The sequence below is a fragment of the Diabrotica virgifera genome, chromosome 1 (genome assembly GCF_917563875.1).
Source record: "Diabrotica virgifera virgifera chromosome 1, PGI_DIABVI_V3a".
NCBI classification, from domain to species: Eukaryota; Metazoa; Arthropoda; class Insecta; order Coleoptera; family Chrysomelidae; genus Diabrotica; species Diabrotica virgifera.
Genome location: NC_065443.1, coordinates 190875843 through 190892407, shown reverse-complemented (window position 1 = coordinate 190892407; position 16565 = coordinate 190875843). Strand labels below are relative to the sequence as shown.

At 33.0% G+C, this 16565-nt stretch overlaps 1 long non-coding RNA gene across 1 annotated transcript; it reads right to left on the bottom strand.

The window, feature by feature from the left end:
- Positions 1-10415: 10415 nt before the first annotated feature.
- On the bottom strand, positions 10416-13234 carry LOC126878994 (uncharacterized). Its single transcript, XR_007695926.1, has 2 exons — positions 12939-13234; positions 10416-12785 (listed from the first exon to the last, which is right to left on the bottom strand). It is a non-coding gene; the product is annotated as an uncharacterized LOC126878994 (long non-coding RNA).
- Between the last annotated feature and the right edge of the window lie 3331 nt (positions 13235-16565).

The window sequence follows — 16565 nt, the reverse complement described above, 5'->3', positions numbered from 1 at the left end:
GAAGGAAACAGTTGATGTGCTGTGCTGTGGGCTGTGGTTGACACAGAGCAAGTTCACTATTCACCAGAGATATGTCAACAATAGATCAGGTTAGTCATATGCCACTCAATGCATTGGGGTGTAACGCCGATATCAACTACGGTGGTCTAGCTATCTTTGTCTGTCGTGCGAGTATGAGCGTATCTACCAAGAGGTGGGAGCGGTGGGAGTAATGGAACGACAGTTACACAGAGGCGGCAGCCATCATATGCTAGAGAGAGAAAGCTAAGCGCCGGTAGAGAGAGATAGATAGACCACCGACCCGAACTGTTCCGCGTTACGCTATTTTTCGAACTGGCCTAATCTATTCTGTTATATCTATGCTATAGGGCTTTTCATTCACAGTCATTTGTTTCGAGCTTGTGTCATGTGTCACATAATATTAATAGGAAGTTTTTGTTGCTACGTAACGTACGCATCTCCTTATACGTAAAGCAACTAACGTGTCGTAGAGGATGAATGTTAAAATAGGTAGTTTTTGTAACTGCCTTAACGTAACGTAAAGCAAATCGTAAATTCATTTTTAAATTCCGTTGACATTTAAAAAAATAAAACAATGTTCACACAATATACAATTAATATACAAATGTAAAAAAAGATAAATGAATGATGAAATTGTATGGTTTTAATTGCTTCTAATTAAATATAAAAATATTATTTTTCCTTAGGTTAAATTTTTTTTATTTTTGTTTATACCTACTTTTTAATTGTAAATTATTGTACCTACATCAGAATTACAGTATAATGTAAATAGTTTGGTAATATTTATTTGAAAATTTTACTGAAACTAGGTCATTTGTTTATCTAGTTATTAATTGTGGTGATCACTGTATTTCTTAAAGTAATATAAGATTTGTTTATTTTGCTTTATTAATAGACAACTTAAAAACAATAAAATTTTAAATCTATTATGAAGTTCCAATTTCCAATTACAAACACAGCATAATTTTACTCAAATAGAGTAAACCAATAACCAATATAACCTTAAAATGTTTATAAACGGGTAGTACGCTGATGAAATGTTCATTTGGTAGGTAATCGGGCAAGATCCTCGTGTGCATTCGGTGACTTTCGGCTCGATAGGGATGCGTATGAACCTAACGTACCAGCCCGTAACCTTAGGTAATACGTATCGCGATACGGGAGTTCAACCATTAATGCGCAAGCGTATATGTCAAAAAGATGCGTTACGTTTACGTATTTGTGTGCACAAAAACTCCCTAATATATCTACGTCATACGTTATTGACATATACCAATTAGGGATTCCAATGAACTGTCAGTGGTGGTCGGTGGATGGCTAAACTGACATGGCCATAGACACAGTTAAGGGGGGTGGTCATGGCGTATGTAATGTTTACATTGAATATTGACAAATTTGTAAAGAATATCCTGTTTGGTTTTGTTTTTTTGTTAATTGTGTAGGGAAATTTGTGAAATTGTGATAGCAAATTAAATATGAAGTGGTTTAAACATTCGATACGCCTATGGATGACAGTTTCGCCATCCAGCAGCCATATTATATCACGTGATTTGGAATGCCTAATTGATACAAACCAAAGACGTATGACGTAGATATATTAATATTATGTGACACACGACAGAAGCTCGAAACCTTAGAGCATGGAAAAATTTTTCTCTCTCTGGAGATCTAACACGCAATCTGTTTTTCGAACGAAAGTGAATCCTTATTTTAATACGGTTGGTTCTCATTGAGATTTAACATCACTTGTTTTATTAGTGATTTTTGTGCGATTTCTGAGTGAAAACTAGCAATTTTTTTAACTCTTTATAGTGGTGATGTGTTCGGCTTACGGTTGTAAAAGCGACAACAGCAGGAAATAAGTGCGAATTACATTTTACAGGTAAATAAATATTTCTGTTATGTGTGCGTAGATGAAAATTCAATAAATACTCCTATATTCTTAGATATTGCCTCTTAAATGGTTAATAATTTGAAAATTAACACTTCAATGTACCTTATTACATAATTAAAATTACATGGTTAAGTTATAAAATGAGAAAAATTTACATGTAAAATTAAAAGTAACATAAAAAATCACCATTTTACCAGTGGTGTAGGTACGAAACGGTACGAAATAAATGAAATTATAAAATATATTGTGGCAACTTCGAAAATGGAATTAATAGCGTATATTGTTATTACATATTATTGACTTTTTTTGTTGTTAAACATTTTATTGCTTGATTTTACTTTGTTTATATGTAAAAAAATTATTTAAGAGCACAGGCGCAAATATTTTACGGCTATCTCTACTTTTTCTTTTTTTACACGGCAAATTATATGTAGTAAAGTTTTCACTGATATGGATACGTACATAAACATTACTTGACAATGACATTGTCACCATTAACTTGAGATGACTTTTGAATGTTCTTGGATAACTGTTACTTGTATCATCGCTTAAATTATTAATTCAATTAATTAATATGATAATTTTTCACTATGTATTCAGTGATTATAATAATTTATATACTATGCCATAAAAGATAATACTTAATCGAGAAAAGAGGAAAAGTGATTTTTTTAATAATATATTGTTACTATGGAACGCTTAGATAAATTTTGAATATCTTTAACAACAAAATGCTTATATCACAATATATATCCTGGTGTAGTCTCTGCTTGGGATCTTTCATAAATAATAAACAATAAATACCTTTATTAATGTCACGTCCACTATCAATATTATTTAATAAACAACTCAAGATAACGAGCGATACACAATTATTGGATCAAAGCTAGCCGTGCAAAAAATTACGTATGTCTTGTTTTAATCTGAATTTTTATCAATTAATTTTGATTAACGTTATAAAACATAAAAAATCAGTCAAAGCCTTTAACACAGAACTTTAATCTAAAATAAAAAGAATTAACACAATTATAAGTAACAATAATAAATAAAATCAAACAGGATGCTGTCTGTATATGTCCACCACCAACATCTCTACATAACCTAACTTTTCTTGTTAAGTTGACGTGCACTGCAAAGTTGACGTAAACTGGAAAGTAGTATATCTGAATTAAGAACAGATATGCACTGTATATCTATCTCTGTCGTTGAGAGCCACCTATGGTGACAATGGTCGCGTTCATCAGACAGAGAGCTTGGAATCGGCTTGCAATCGGATTGGAAGCTCTTTTACTAGTGAACGGTGCGCTGAATTAATCGGATTGGAAGCGCTCGCCATTTTATTCAGCCTTAAATTTGTTATTGTGCTGTGATAGGAATCTCGCCAACTTTAAAATTAAGTTCAAAGTAAAATGGATAATTTAATTAAAATTGAATATAAATACAATAATTATTGTATGTAATTTATTGTAAATATTTGTAGTTGTTATTTTAGTATTATTAATATGTATCCTATATATAGTTATTATCTAAATAAAATTAAGTTAGAAATATTTGTGTTTTTTATTAATTTATATAGTTATTAGAAATATGTATTAACACACAATATCTTAGTAGGTACCTACCTCATTTATTTTCCAACAATCCAGTTTTTGATTGATTCACAAATCTTATAAAAATTGGTATTGATTGCATACCAACTATTTATAATATTGTAGATTCTGTAGATTTAGAATATTTAATTTATTATCAAAATTTTCTTGTTTTGGTAGTAAACGTTTATTATTCTGGTAAGATTTCATTAAGTTTATGAGGAGTATCTAGATATGCCGAATTTTGAATGAGATTTATATTCGCTGGTAAAATATGGAATCTGCTTGAGTTAAATAGTTAATAGGCCTGAATCCTGCGTACGAAGACAGTTTATTAATAGCAAGCTGAAAATTTGTTATTAGCTTAACGGTGTCTAGTCAGACAAACTTTGATGTTTTAATTTAAAACAAACACTGGAACGGGAAGTTTTAATTGTGGAACAGGTTACAGATTTCGAATGTCAGACTACGAAAACGTCTCATCTATTGTGTCGGACAGAACTTCCGATTGATTTGCTACTCTTTCATTAGCATGCAAAAATCAGACTGCTATTTACCACCAATATAATTCCTATTATTATAATTCCTAACACTAAATGAAGGAGTAAGGCAGGGCGATCCTTTGTCATCATTACTCTTTGCCTAGAAAAAAAACTTATGCCTAGAAAAAATAATGCGAGAAGCAAAAATCAATAGAGAAGCACTCCTATATCAAAAACGACACCAAGTTTTGGCATTTGCGGATGATGTGGTGTTGCTTGCAAGAGGAACAAAAGAGCTACAGGAAATAGTACAGAGAATAGTAAAAGCAGCGAAGAAAATGGGACTCCACATAAATGAAACTAAAACAAAATGTATGGAATGGACAGATGGTCAGTTCAGGAATGGACAAAAGCTTAAAGTAGAAGTAGAAGAAGGAACATCATACGAATTCGAAATGGTAGAAAGATTTACATACCTAGGAGCAATAATATCATGTAAACCGAATATTAAAGAAGAAATACAAGCTCGAATAATGGCAGGCAACAAAAGTGTATATGCGCTTAATGGAATGTTGAAAAGCAAGTTTTTATCAAGAAAGGCAAAAATACAGTTATACAAAACAACTATCCAACCAATAGTAACATACTGCAGTGAGACATGGACAATGACAAAAAATGAACAAAGTTTACTGGAGATCTGGGAACGGAAAATCCTGAGGAAGATATATGGAGGAATAATAAGGGGCGGTTTATGGTTAAGAAGATCAAATAATGAGTTAAAGGAATTATACAATCAACCTAATATAATAGGAGTGATAAAGGCACAGAGACTTAGATGGCGAGGTCACATAGAAAGGATGCCGAACGCGAGGACTCCAAAAAGGGTACTAAACTACAACATAGCCTCAAAAAAGAGAAAAGGAAGACCGAAAAATAGATGGAAGCAAGAGGTCGAAAAAGATATGGAAAAAATGGGGTTAGAAGGCCAGAGAAGAAAAATGAATAACAGGAAGGAATGGAGAAAAATCACATACCAAGCCAGAGAAGATCTAGGTACCTAAAGAAAAGTAAAAATGAAGAACGAACAAACTTTTCAAGCCATGGGCCTCTAAGGCCTTTAGTGCTATTATATATAATATAATTCCTATCCTCTGACATGTTCTACGTGTCAGAATTCTTAAAATGAATATTGCTATTGAATAAACTTAAAAACAACCTGCTGGTTTTCACAATCAAAAACTTGTCAGGATGACATTTTCCACAATTAAAGCTTCCCCTGTTCCAGTGTTTCTATACATCAAAATGTGTCCAACTAGACACCGTTAAGCTATTAACAAATTTTCAGCTTACTATTAATCAACTATTTTTTGGTATGCGGAATCCAGGCCTAAGTACGAAATTTTTAAAAGTAGATGTTTAAAAAAAATTAATTATACAGTTTAAACAGCTTTTTCAAAACTATTTACAATCATATTATTTGTTGTCATTTCATGGAATTAGGCATACTCCAAATTTAATATAAGTAGAGGAACTATGAAAAAAGAACTAGAGGGAGATATAATCTATTTTTTAATAAGATTCTTTGATCACAACCAATTAACTCTTGAGATAAACTGGGAATGCAATAGACATCCCTTTATGATGCTCATACAGAAGCACATTTCCAAGCAATCTTACATTACGAAGTTGTTGCTGGCCTCCTATAAAGGGAAAAAATAATTATTTTGCATGGTTACAATATATTATCTTGAAGCTGTATTCGATAAAAAATTCTGAAACGAGAAGGCTCACTTTAATCCTTATCTGGGCTTCCATATAAAAGACATGACGTTTCGGACCTATTGAGCCCCACTTGCCCGGATAAGGGCGAAAACAGTAAAAGAAAACGGAGCAGCATAAGGTACTGTTGGTTGGGAGCACTCTGAAGACCACCATTTGTTCGTTGTTCTCTGATAATACCATCAATACAGATATAATTATTTCTATGAGTCTGGCTATGTCAAATGAAATAAGGATCGAGAGACCTTTTAAGATCTCTCAGTGAAACAAATGCAATTTTAGAGTCACAACCAAATACTAGGAACCCTAAGAAAGAAATTCCTAGAAAGAATGGACGGACAATTCTTGTTAACAAATTCTGCTTAACAATTTAGGAGGAAGATATATGAAAGGTTGTGTTACAATACATTTAGTTTTTATCTAAGCATGAAAATAAATAATATGAACACATTTGTACTACATTTATTTTCAAACAAACCAGTTTTTTATTGATTCACACAAAATTTTTATTGATTACGATTTACAATTAACCCATTCGCAGATACGATTATATATGCATGTACTTACAAGGGGAAATTATTGTCTGCATATCGATACACTTTTGGCAAAGTAACGTGACATATTTTTGGCGAAAATCATATTTTTCCATTAAACTAACACTATTATTGTTTAGAAGGTATGTACTGCCAAAGTGTAGTAAGCCTAGAATTACTTTAAACATTAATATATATGTATAGGCTTACTACACTTTGGCAGTGCCTTCTGAACAATAATAGCGTTAGTTTAATGCAAAAACATGATTTTCCAAAATGTCACTTACGTTACTTTGCCAAAAATGTATCGATATGAAGATGTGTCCACAAATGTGTTAATACAATACATATTTACAATAAAATTATATTATAGCATATTTACAATAAAATTAAACTCAATATACACATTGATATTCAAGATTAGTTATTTTCAATTTTTTTGTAATTCTATATTATTTGGGTGAAAATCTTATGTCCAGAGCTCTTTGGCAAACCAAACCTATCCCCAGCAACAAATTCTCTGGTTTACTTAGCATCCAAATCCTAAACATTAATTTTTTTCCCAATAGAATTATTCTGTTTTCAAATTGGTGGATATGACCAATACAATTAAATAGTTCCTGGAAATATAACAATATATACATGATGTTATCTTCTTTTTTTTTTTGTTTTTGGTTTCGCTGCAAGGCGATTACCAGCACGATTTATAACGATCTTGACGTAGTCTGGCTCTAAGCCATACCAAAATCGCTGACTATGTTCTTGTAGGGAAGCTTTTGATGAGGTGTGATGATTATAATTAAATGAGATTAATTGGGTCAGGTTCAGTATGATTAAAAATTAAAACATAAATTAAATGACAAATAGCAACATAATATAACACGGATACATATAGACAGTTGAGCCTTGCAATTTGTAAGCTTATTTTGGTAATTGCTAGAAAACGCATTGCAGTTTATAAGCTTATTTGGTTAATTGCAAGAAAACGCATAATTACATTGACTGATTCTTCCGTTAAAGAACTTAGAATATTGTATATAGAGAGCGGTGTTTTGAAGTTCATGGAAATAAATTTTGTGTATATATCAAAATTAGGAATCACATTAATCGGGCATTCAAAAAAGATGTGGTTTAGATCCTCGAGACGACCACATTCACAAAAAGGATTATCTTTTATATTCATTTTATACAGATGTTGTTTTGCTAAACAATGGCCTGTGTGCATTCTAATGATGGTGGTAGTGTGTCTTCTATTTCTATATGGAAAATTTGAATACCAAGGTTTTGTAGGAAAGAAGTCTTGAATTGTTTTGTATTGCGAAGTCTTCTTCTGGACTAAAGATTTCCATTTTTCTTGGTACTCTTTTGTAATTTTTCCTCTGATGATTGATAGGGCATCCTGGGAATTCAGTTGTACTTCCATGGGTACATTCAGGTCTCTTCCTATTTTTGCCAGTATGTCAGCCTGGGTGTTACCAAATATATTAGAGTGTCCAGGTATCCAGGAAAGGAGAATTTTGGTACCATTCTCATTGGCTGAAGATATAAGTTTCTTTGTTTTTAGGGCCCTTATATCTGCTGAAGCAGATATGTTACATGTTTTAATATTGGTTATTGCATTGAGCGAATCAGAAAATATTATAGCTTTCTTTAGATGTTTTGTAGTTGCGACTTCCACCGCTTGATGTATTGCTATACTCTCTGCTTTGCTTATGCTTAGAGCTCCAGGAAGTCTTGAGGAGAAATTATAATCAATACTCGGGATGCATATCCCAAAACCTACCCTTTCTTTGTTTTTTGAGGCATCAGTATATATAAAGGTATGGTCTTTCCCATATTGTTCAGTAGTCATAAGGAATTTTTCTTTAATCATCGGGTCATATTTTTTGATATTACAATTTAGAATTGGAAGTGGATTCATTAGTGTATCATAGTCTAATTCATAGCATGGAAAATTTGGGCTTTTGTATATTTTTTTAAAATATGGAAAAAAATATTCTAATGCCGAAACCAAGTATCCCTAATAGCACAAGGACGTCCAATGGACGTCCATTGGACGTCCTTCACGGACTTTAGGGACGTCCATTGGACGTCCGTTTTCGTCCGAGGAACGTCCTTTATACGTCCTATTTTGGTCCAAATGTCGCGCTACCGAACGTCCATTGGACGTCCATCTAAGGTCCGAGGGGACGTATATTGGACCTTAATCGGACGTAATTTGGACCTTGATCGGACGTCCTAGGGGACGTAAATTGGACCTTAATCGGACGTAAATTGGACTTTAATCGGACATAAATTGGACCTTAATCGGACGTAAATTGGACCTTAATCGGACATAAATTGGTCCTTAATCGGACGTAAATTGGACCTTAATCGGACGTAAATTGGACCTTAATAGGACGTAAATTGGACCTTAATGGGACGTAAATGGGACCTTAATCGGACGTAAATTGGACCTTAACCGGACGTAAATTGGACTTTAATAGGACGTAAATTGGACCTTAATCGGACGTAAATGGGACCTTAATCGGACGTAAATTGGATCTTAATCGGACGTAAATTGGACCTTAATCGGACGTAAATTGGACCTTAATAGGACGTAAATTGGACCTTAATCGGACGTAAAGGGGACCTTAATCGGACGTAAATTGGACCTTAATCGGAAGTAAATTGGACCTTAACCGGACGTTCTAGGGGACGTGAATTGGACCTTAACAGGACGTCCAATTTTGGTCCAAATGCCACGTTGCCAAACGCCCAATGGAGGTCCACTTAACATCCGAAGGGACGTTCGGTGGACGTCAATTGGGCCTTCATAGGACGTCCCAGTTTGGTCCAATGTCTTGCTGCCGAACATCCATCTAATGTCGTGGGAAATAAAAAATATATTTTTTAAGGAACTTATATTACATCTTATATTAAATTACAATTATTGGATATTACATTATTTACATTAAATTACAATACACTTCTCCAAGAAATTAACGCACCACCTTAAATATGGGGTATTTTTGATGTCTCGTATTTCCTAAACCTGTTGTTTCATCTAAGTGATTTTTTTATAATATTATAGCCTAGGCTATAGGTTACCTCCTTAAGCTTGTCATGCACAGGGAGCTATGCTGTAATATATGTACATTATATCATATCGTTCTCTATAGTAATGAGTGAGCCTGCAGACAGAAAACAAATGGTTCCATATGTGCAGGCTCACTCATTACTATAGAGTGCGATGTGATATAATATATATTACAGTATAGCTCCCCGTGCATGACAAGCATAAGGAGGTACTTAACCTATAGCCTAGGGCCTAGGCTAGAATATTATAAAAAAATCACTTAGATGCAACAACAGGTTTAGGAAATTCGAGACATCAAAAATGCCCAATTTTTAAGGTAAAAATAGTTTGAATGAACCTAACTTACCTTAGTACAAATATGCACATAAAAAAAGTTACAGCCCTTTGAAATTACAAAATGAAAATCGATTTTTTCGATTATATCGAAAACTATTAGCGATTTTTTATTGAAAATGGACATGTGGCAGTATTATGGCAGGAATATCTTAAAGAAAAATTATGGTGAAATTTGTGCACCCCATAAAAATTTTATGGGGGTTTTGATCCCTTAGATCCTCCCAAACTTTTGTGTATGTTCCAATTCAATTTTATTATTGTGGTACCATTAGTTAAATTCAATATTTTTGTTTCTTAGTATTTTTCAGATAAGGCAGTTTTTATCGAGTTGCGACTTCTTTTTTAACATGTCTACATAAAAATTTTATGGGGGTTTTGTTCCTTTAAACCCCCCAAATGTTTGTGTATGTTCCAATTAAACTATTACTGAGGTACCATTAGTTAAACAGAATGTTTTTAAAACTTTTTTGCCTCTTTGTATTTTTTCGATATGGCACATTTTATCGAGATCTGGCTTCTTTTTTCTGGCTTCTTTAAAATGTAAAGCATAAATAAGTCTGCATATTATTACCAAGTCTCCATAATCATACTTAACCATATACAAATATGTGGTGGATTTGACAAATATTCAAAATATTTCGATAAAAATTGAAAGAGGCAAAAAAGTTTTTAAAATTTTACTATAGTTTTTTCGTAAGATACTGCTGCCATAATAATGCCACATGTCCATTTTCAATAAAAAATCTCTAATAGTTTTCGATATATTGGAAAAAATCACTTCATCTTGTAACTTCAAATGAATGATAAAGGCACAGAGACTTAGATGGCGAGGTCACATTGAAAGGATGCCAAACACGAGGACTCCAAAAATGGTACTAAACTACACTACAGCTTCAAGAAAGAGAAGAGGAAGGCCGAAAAATAGATGGAAGCAAGAGGTCGAAAAAGATTTGGAAAGAATGGTGCTACAGGGTCAGAAAAGAAAAATGAATAACAGGAAGGAATGGAGAAAAATCACATATCAAGCCAGAGAAGATCTCAGTACATAAAGAAACGTGAAAATGAAGAAAAAAAACAAACTTTTCAAGCCATGGGCCTCTAAGACCCTTGGTGCTATTATATATATATAACTTCAAAGGGCTGTAACTTTTCTTGTGTGCACATTTGTACTAAGGTAAGTTAGGTCCAATCAAACTATTTTTGGTCCCAGAATATGTGATTAAATTTATGACCTGTATTTTTGTTACACCCTGTATATATCTACATACTTCGTCTAATTTACTAACTGTTGCGCGTCATCCGCGTCGTAGCCTGTGAGGTTGCATGATACCAACACGAAATATTTAGGCGGTAGGTGTGTTCTTTTTTAGAATCACTTTGCCGAGTACACTGGAATTACAGCCACTAGACATATTTTATTATATACGCGTAGAAATAATATTTGAAGATTTCTATTAATGTTAACCTAAAGAAATACACAATAATATGTTTCATTTAATTTGTATAAATGGATTATAAAGCGTTTTTATGAAGCAGATTTGTTCGGATCACACTGTAACTGTAATCGAACGAAGGTGACATTTTAGAATAAATTGGTAACATTTATTTGACAGTTACGGTGATGACACTTCATATTTGTTTATATTCTTTACTATAAGTATCTGTTTTATTTATTATATTTACTGTTTTTATTATTTACTTTACTATAAAAAGATCCTCTACTATAAAAATATAAATTTCACCTAATTTTATAACGACTTGGAATAATCGAGGTATCTGACAACTTTTTTAGTTGTTATTGTAGACATACTTATACAAAGAAACCTACCGGCTTTTTGCCAAGAGTTCGGAGCCGTTTTTTAATTATTAACAATGCAGTGCAAAAACTCTTGCACTGCAAATCTTAAAAGATTATAACTTAATTCTTGTTCTCTATTTCTTAAGTTTTTACTTATTTACATTGAATATTAATTTGTTTTGTTGTATAATCCACGTTTACAATAATTATGTGACATATTTGATTTAAAATGGATTCAGGATCTTTTTATACTTTGGCAACTATGTCAACTTAGATCTCTGGCATAGATAATGACGTGCAACAGTAAGTAAATTAGATGGACTGTAGGTTATATTTGGTTCTTGGGACATCAAAGTATATTTTTTAGACATTCTTAGTCACTGATGTGACATACCTCCGAGTTGTTTTTTCATGAGTTTTGTAAGAGAGACTAAAAACTTTTTTTATAGTCACCTCCTGTTTTCATATATTTTTTGACATGTTTTGTAGTAAATTCAACTATCTATTTACTACAAAACATGTCAAAATTTACATGTGAAAGCAGATGATCCTAAAAATGGTTTTTCGTCTCCTACAAAATTCATGAAAAAGCAGATAGGAGAATTATTGTACATTACAATTCTCTGATGTTTGGGAAAAAGGGCTTAAGTCAGAATTGCACATCGATAATGTTTTGATGATTTCTACAGTACTGTAGTAGATTCTACTGTACATACAGTTTACATCTACAACAGTTTTTTTCTGGTCCAGAAATCATCAAAACATTATCAATGTGCAATTCTGACTTAAGTCCTTTTTGCCAAACATAAAAAAACAATCTGGTCATAACTGACCAATGAGCAATTTTAATTTAACCTAAATTACTACTGTTTCTTAAAATGAAGAGCTTACCCCATAGCGTCTCTTATCTAATCTAACAAGATCGTGCACTATTCTAACATACACAGGCACAGCACACAAGCACTATGCTCCGTTTTTCACTATCACCTATCACTCAAACTAGTTCAAAAGGATTTGTCCTCTTCAATCTTCTAGTTTGCCCAGTAGTATCGAGGAGCTGGATTTCCTCGATATTCTTGAACTTATGAAGTTGATGCTCGTGACCCTGCTATCTTCTTGATATTTGTTGATAAAGTAATAACTTATTATGCATGGACAATGTGGACTTTCTTCCAACTAGCCAATACACTTTTTATATCTCTCTTTTGCCTTTCATAGCCACAAGGCTATACATTTCCTTCTTGGTTTTTTTTGTAGGCCACTTTCAGCTGATTCTAAAAAAAATTAAAATGAAGGGTAATTTTTCTATTCTTTACAATTAAAAATCAAAAGAAATAGGTACCTATTTACAGGTAATAATATGCATGTATAAATGATTCGTTTCATAAAGAATAAAGAAAATTGAAAACGGATTTTATAATACTTACAAAATTGTTTAAACAAGAGATCTAGCCAGAGCCCAGAGCAAAAACTAGCAGACAGTACAGCAAAAAAGCCACTAATTTCCATTTCCCACACCCCCTTTGCCCCCTTATCGATGCATTTTTTCCAATCAAAATTTTTACTTTACTAAATTTTTAGGTTATCGGTTATGTTATGAAAATGAAATGTGATGACCAATCAGTGCTGCCGCTGAAAAATTTAGGAATGTACTAGAATTCTTCATAAAATGTACTAGATTGTACTCACTGTCTCCAACGACGGAAAAATGACACTTGACAGCCCCAGGGAAGAAAAAAAATGACAGATAACCCAAAAAAGAAGAAATGACAGATGACAGGTTATTATGTTAGATGTCAAAATAAAAGACAAAGAAAACAACAAAAACTAGTTTTATTTTTTATTTATATAATATACAGTAAAACGTAAAACCTGTCAGTAACGGCCACTAAAAATGAAAGGACTGTTGCCCGGTATTGCCAATTTTTGTAGTCTACATAATATAATTGGTTTGTGGAATTTTTTAACTGGCCGTTTTAGTACAGGTGGCCGGTAACACAGGTTTTACTGTAGTTTAAATTTACATTAAAACAACATAACTGAAACTTTAAATACTTATTCTCACTCTAAAAATATAGAAAACAAGAAGTGTAACTTCTAATAAAAAATATATATACATTTTTAGATGAAAGTTAAGAAACAAATACTCTCAGTCGAGTATTAAATCAAATACTTAAAATATTTCTTGTAGAATATTGACTAATTAACGCGGCTAAACTATTTTTTGTTTATAAACATAAACCACAATAAACATGGAGGAGCCAAGACACAAACGGCACAACGGCAGGTGTAATAAAGTGTAAAATGAGTGTAAACTAAAAACAGAGTTGCCAGATAACTAAAAAGACAGTTCACACAACCAACACAATAACCAAAAAAGTCACTAGAAAAATCACCAAATACATAATACATCTCCTTTATTGGTTGGTATCTGTATAAAGCGAAGAAAATAGATTGTGTAATAAATGTACTAGAAATGGGTGGATAATTTACAAAATGTACTTTCGTACTCACTCGCTAAAAATGTACTAGAAATAGTACAATTGTACTAGAACGGCAGCACTGTGACCAATGACAATGACCACGAGACCCTACATAGATACTCGCGCGGCAAATTTGAAAATGAACGCAAATTGAACAGTACAATAAATGGCCTCTCTTAAAATCTTGTAATGGAAAATTTTACCCCTCCAGGAAGACATTGTACTATGTTCATAGAATATCTTGTGGTAACTTTCCACCCATAATTTAATCAGATAGATGTTCACGGAATAGAACGGTAGTACCTACATTCCTGGAATGTTTTGTGTTGTTAGGATTAAACTTTTATTTTATTTATTCTTGAATATTTCCTATTGTTAAACATTGTAACCAATAATTTACAAATAAGATTTTCATTACATTACATAAAATCAAAAACATTTTTTGGATATTAAACTATATACTTAGTTTGTTTATAATTGTAATAATTGTACCTATATACAATTTTGAATTAAGATTTAATCTTTTCGATTTAAACTACAGTAAAACCTGTGTTACCGGCCCCCTGCAAACACCGGCCACCTGTACTAACGGTCAGTTTAAAAATTCCCCAAACCAATTACAGTAAAACCTGTCAGTAACGGCCACTAAAAATGAAAAAGCTATTGGCCGATATAGAAAGGTGACCGGTATTGCCAGTTTTTGTAGTCTAGATATAATTGGTTTGGGGAATATTTAAACTGGCCGTTAGTACAGGTGGCCGATTTTATCAGGTGGCCAGTAACACAAGTTTTACTGTATATCTAGACTACAAAAACTGGCAATAACGGCCACCTTTCTATATCGGCCAATAGTTCTTTCATTTTAGTGGCCGTTACTGACAGGTTTGACTGTATTTCATTAACGTAAAGTTAACGCGTAAGTTAATATTTTATTGAATTATTTTGCTATTTGATCCCGTAATTGGTATAATGTGTCCAATATAATATATACGCGTTCATAAAACGTCCGTATTTCGTCCAGTATGGACGTCCAAAGGACGTTCAACGTCGGACGTCCAAAGGACGTCCATATTTATTCCGTCCGAAGGACGTCCAACGTCGGACGTCCAAAGGACGTCCATATTTATTCCTTCCGAAGGACGTCCAAAATGGGACGTCCAAAGGACGTCCGTTTATAGTCCATGGACGTAAGGACCAAAAATGGACCTATTTTGGACGTCCAAAGGACGTCGTGTGCTATTAGGGATGGTACATTATGCCTTGTATAAAAATTAGGTTTGTTTATAAGTCTTTTACGTATTTCAATTAGGAGTAATATTATGGGATGATTCTCAATAATGATGATTTTACTTAAAAATTTAGAGGCTAACTAATAATCTTCTATGTTCTAGGTCCATTTGGGCAGACTCTGCCAAGATTGCCAAATTTGGTGTAGACTTCATGCACCCCAAACATATATCTTAAGTCCCTCAAAAAATACTGCATTGAGTTTGTTGTTGCATTTTTGTGATATTGGCTTGAATAGGAGGAACCATAATCGAGGTGAGATCTGATCAAGGCATTAAAAACCATTAGGAGTGTTCATGGGTCAGCTCCCCACCAGACTCTACATATTGCACGTAGGATGTTAATATTTTTCTTTGCCTTGAGTATAATATTGTCAACATGTAAGTCCCATGATAGATGCTTATGAAAAATTATGCCTAGAAATTTCACTTAATTTTTTAGAGGAATGGCTGTGTTGTTGATTTTGATTTCTGTTAGATTATCTCTTCGCCTACCCTTTGTGAACCATACAGCTTCACATTTGTCTTTGGATAAGGACAAGTCATGTTCTGCAAGCCAGTGTAATGTGTTTTCCAATTCTTTGTTTATTTTACTTACCATGCTTTGGATATCATATCCCTTAATATACAAAACCAAGTCGTCTGCATATCCACATATTTTAACTTCATTATTGCTAATACAAAACAATTCTGCTATATAAATATTAAACAAAATGGTACTTAAGGGAGAACCTTGAGGTAGCCCCTTAGTTGCCATGAAAGGTCCCAAAAAGTCACCATCATTAGATCTTGAATATAAAAGTCTGTTCTGTAAAATTTTGAACACAATATTATTTATTGCAGATGGAATATTTCGAAGTTTTAGTTTGCTATAAAGTTTGTATATATTGACATTATCATATGCTGCTTTGATATCAAGAAAGATGGCCAAAACCGATTGGGAGGATTCAAAGGCTTCCACAATTGTGGAATGAAGGAGGGTCAAGTTGTCAGCAGTGCCTCTTCCTTTTCTAAAACCTGTCTGATGGTTGGTGAATGAAAAGTTATGTTCTAAGGACCAATCTAGGCGATTCTTGATTAATATTTCTAATGTTTTAAGCACACATGAGGATAAAACTATTGGTCTGAAACTACTGGCCAAGAGTGGATTTTTGTGTGGTTTTAAGATATTTATAACATTATGGTTCTTCCAATCTTCAGGCAGGTTGTCACCATTTAGACAATTATTGTAGATATTCAACAGAAAATGTTTAGCTTGTAGTGGTAGATGTTTTATCATAAGGTA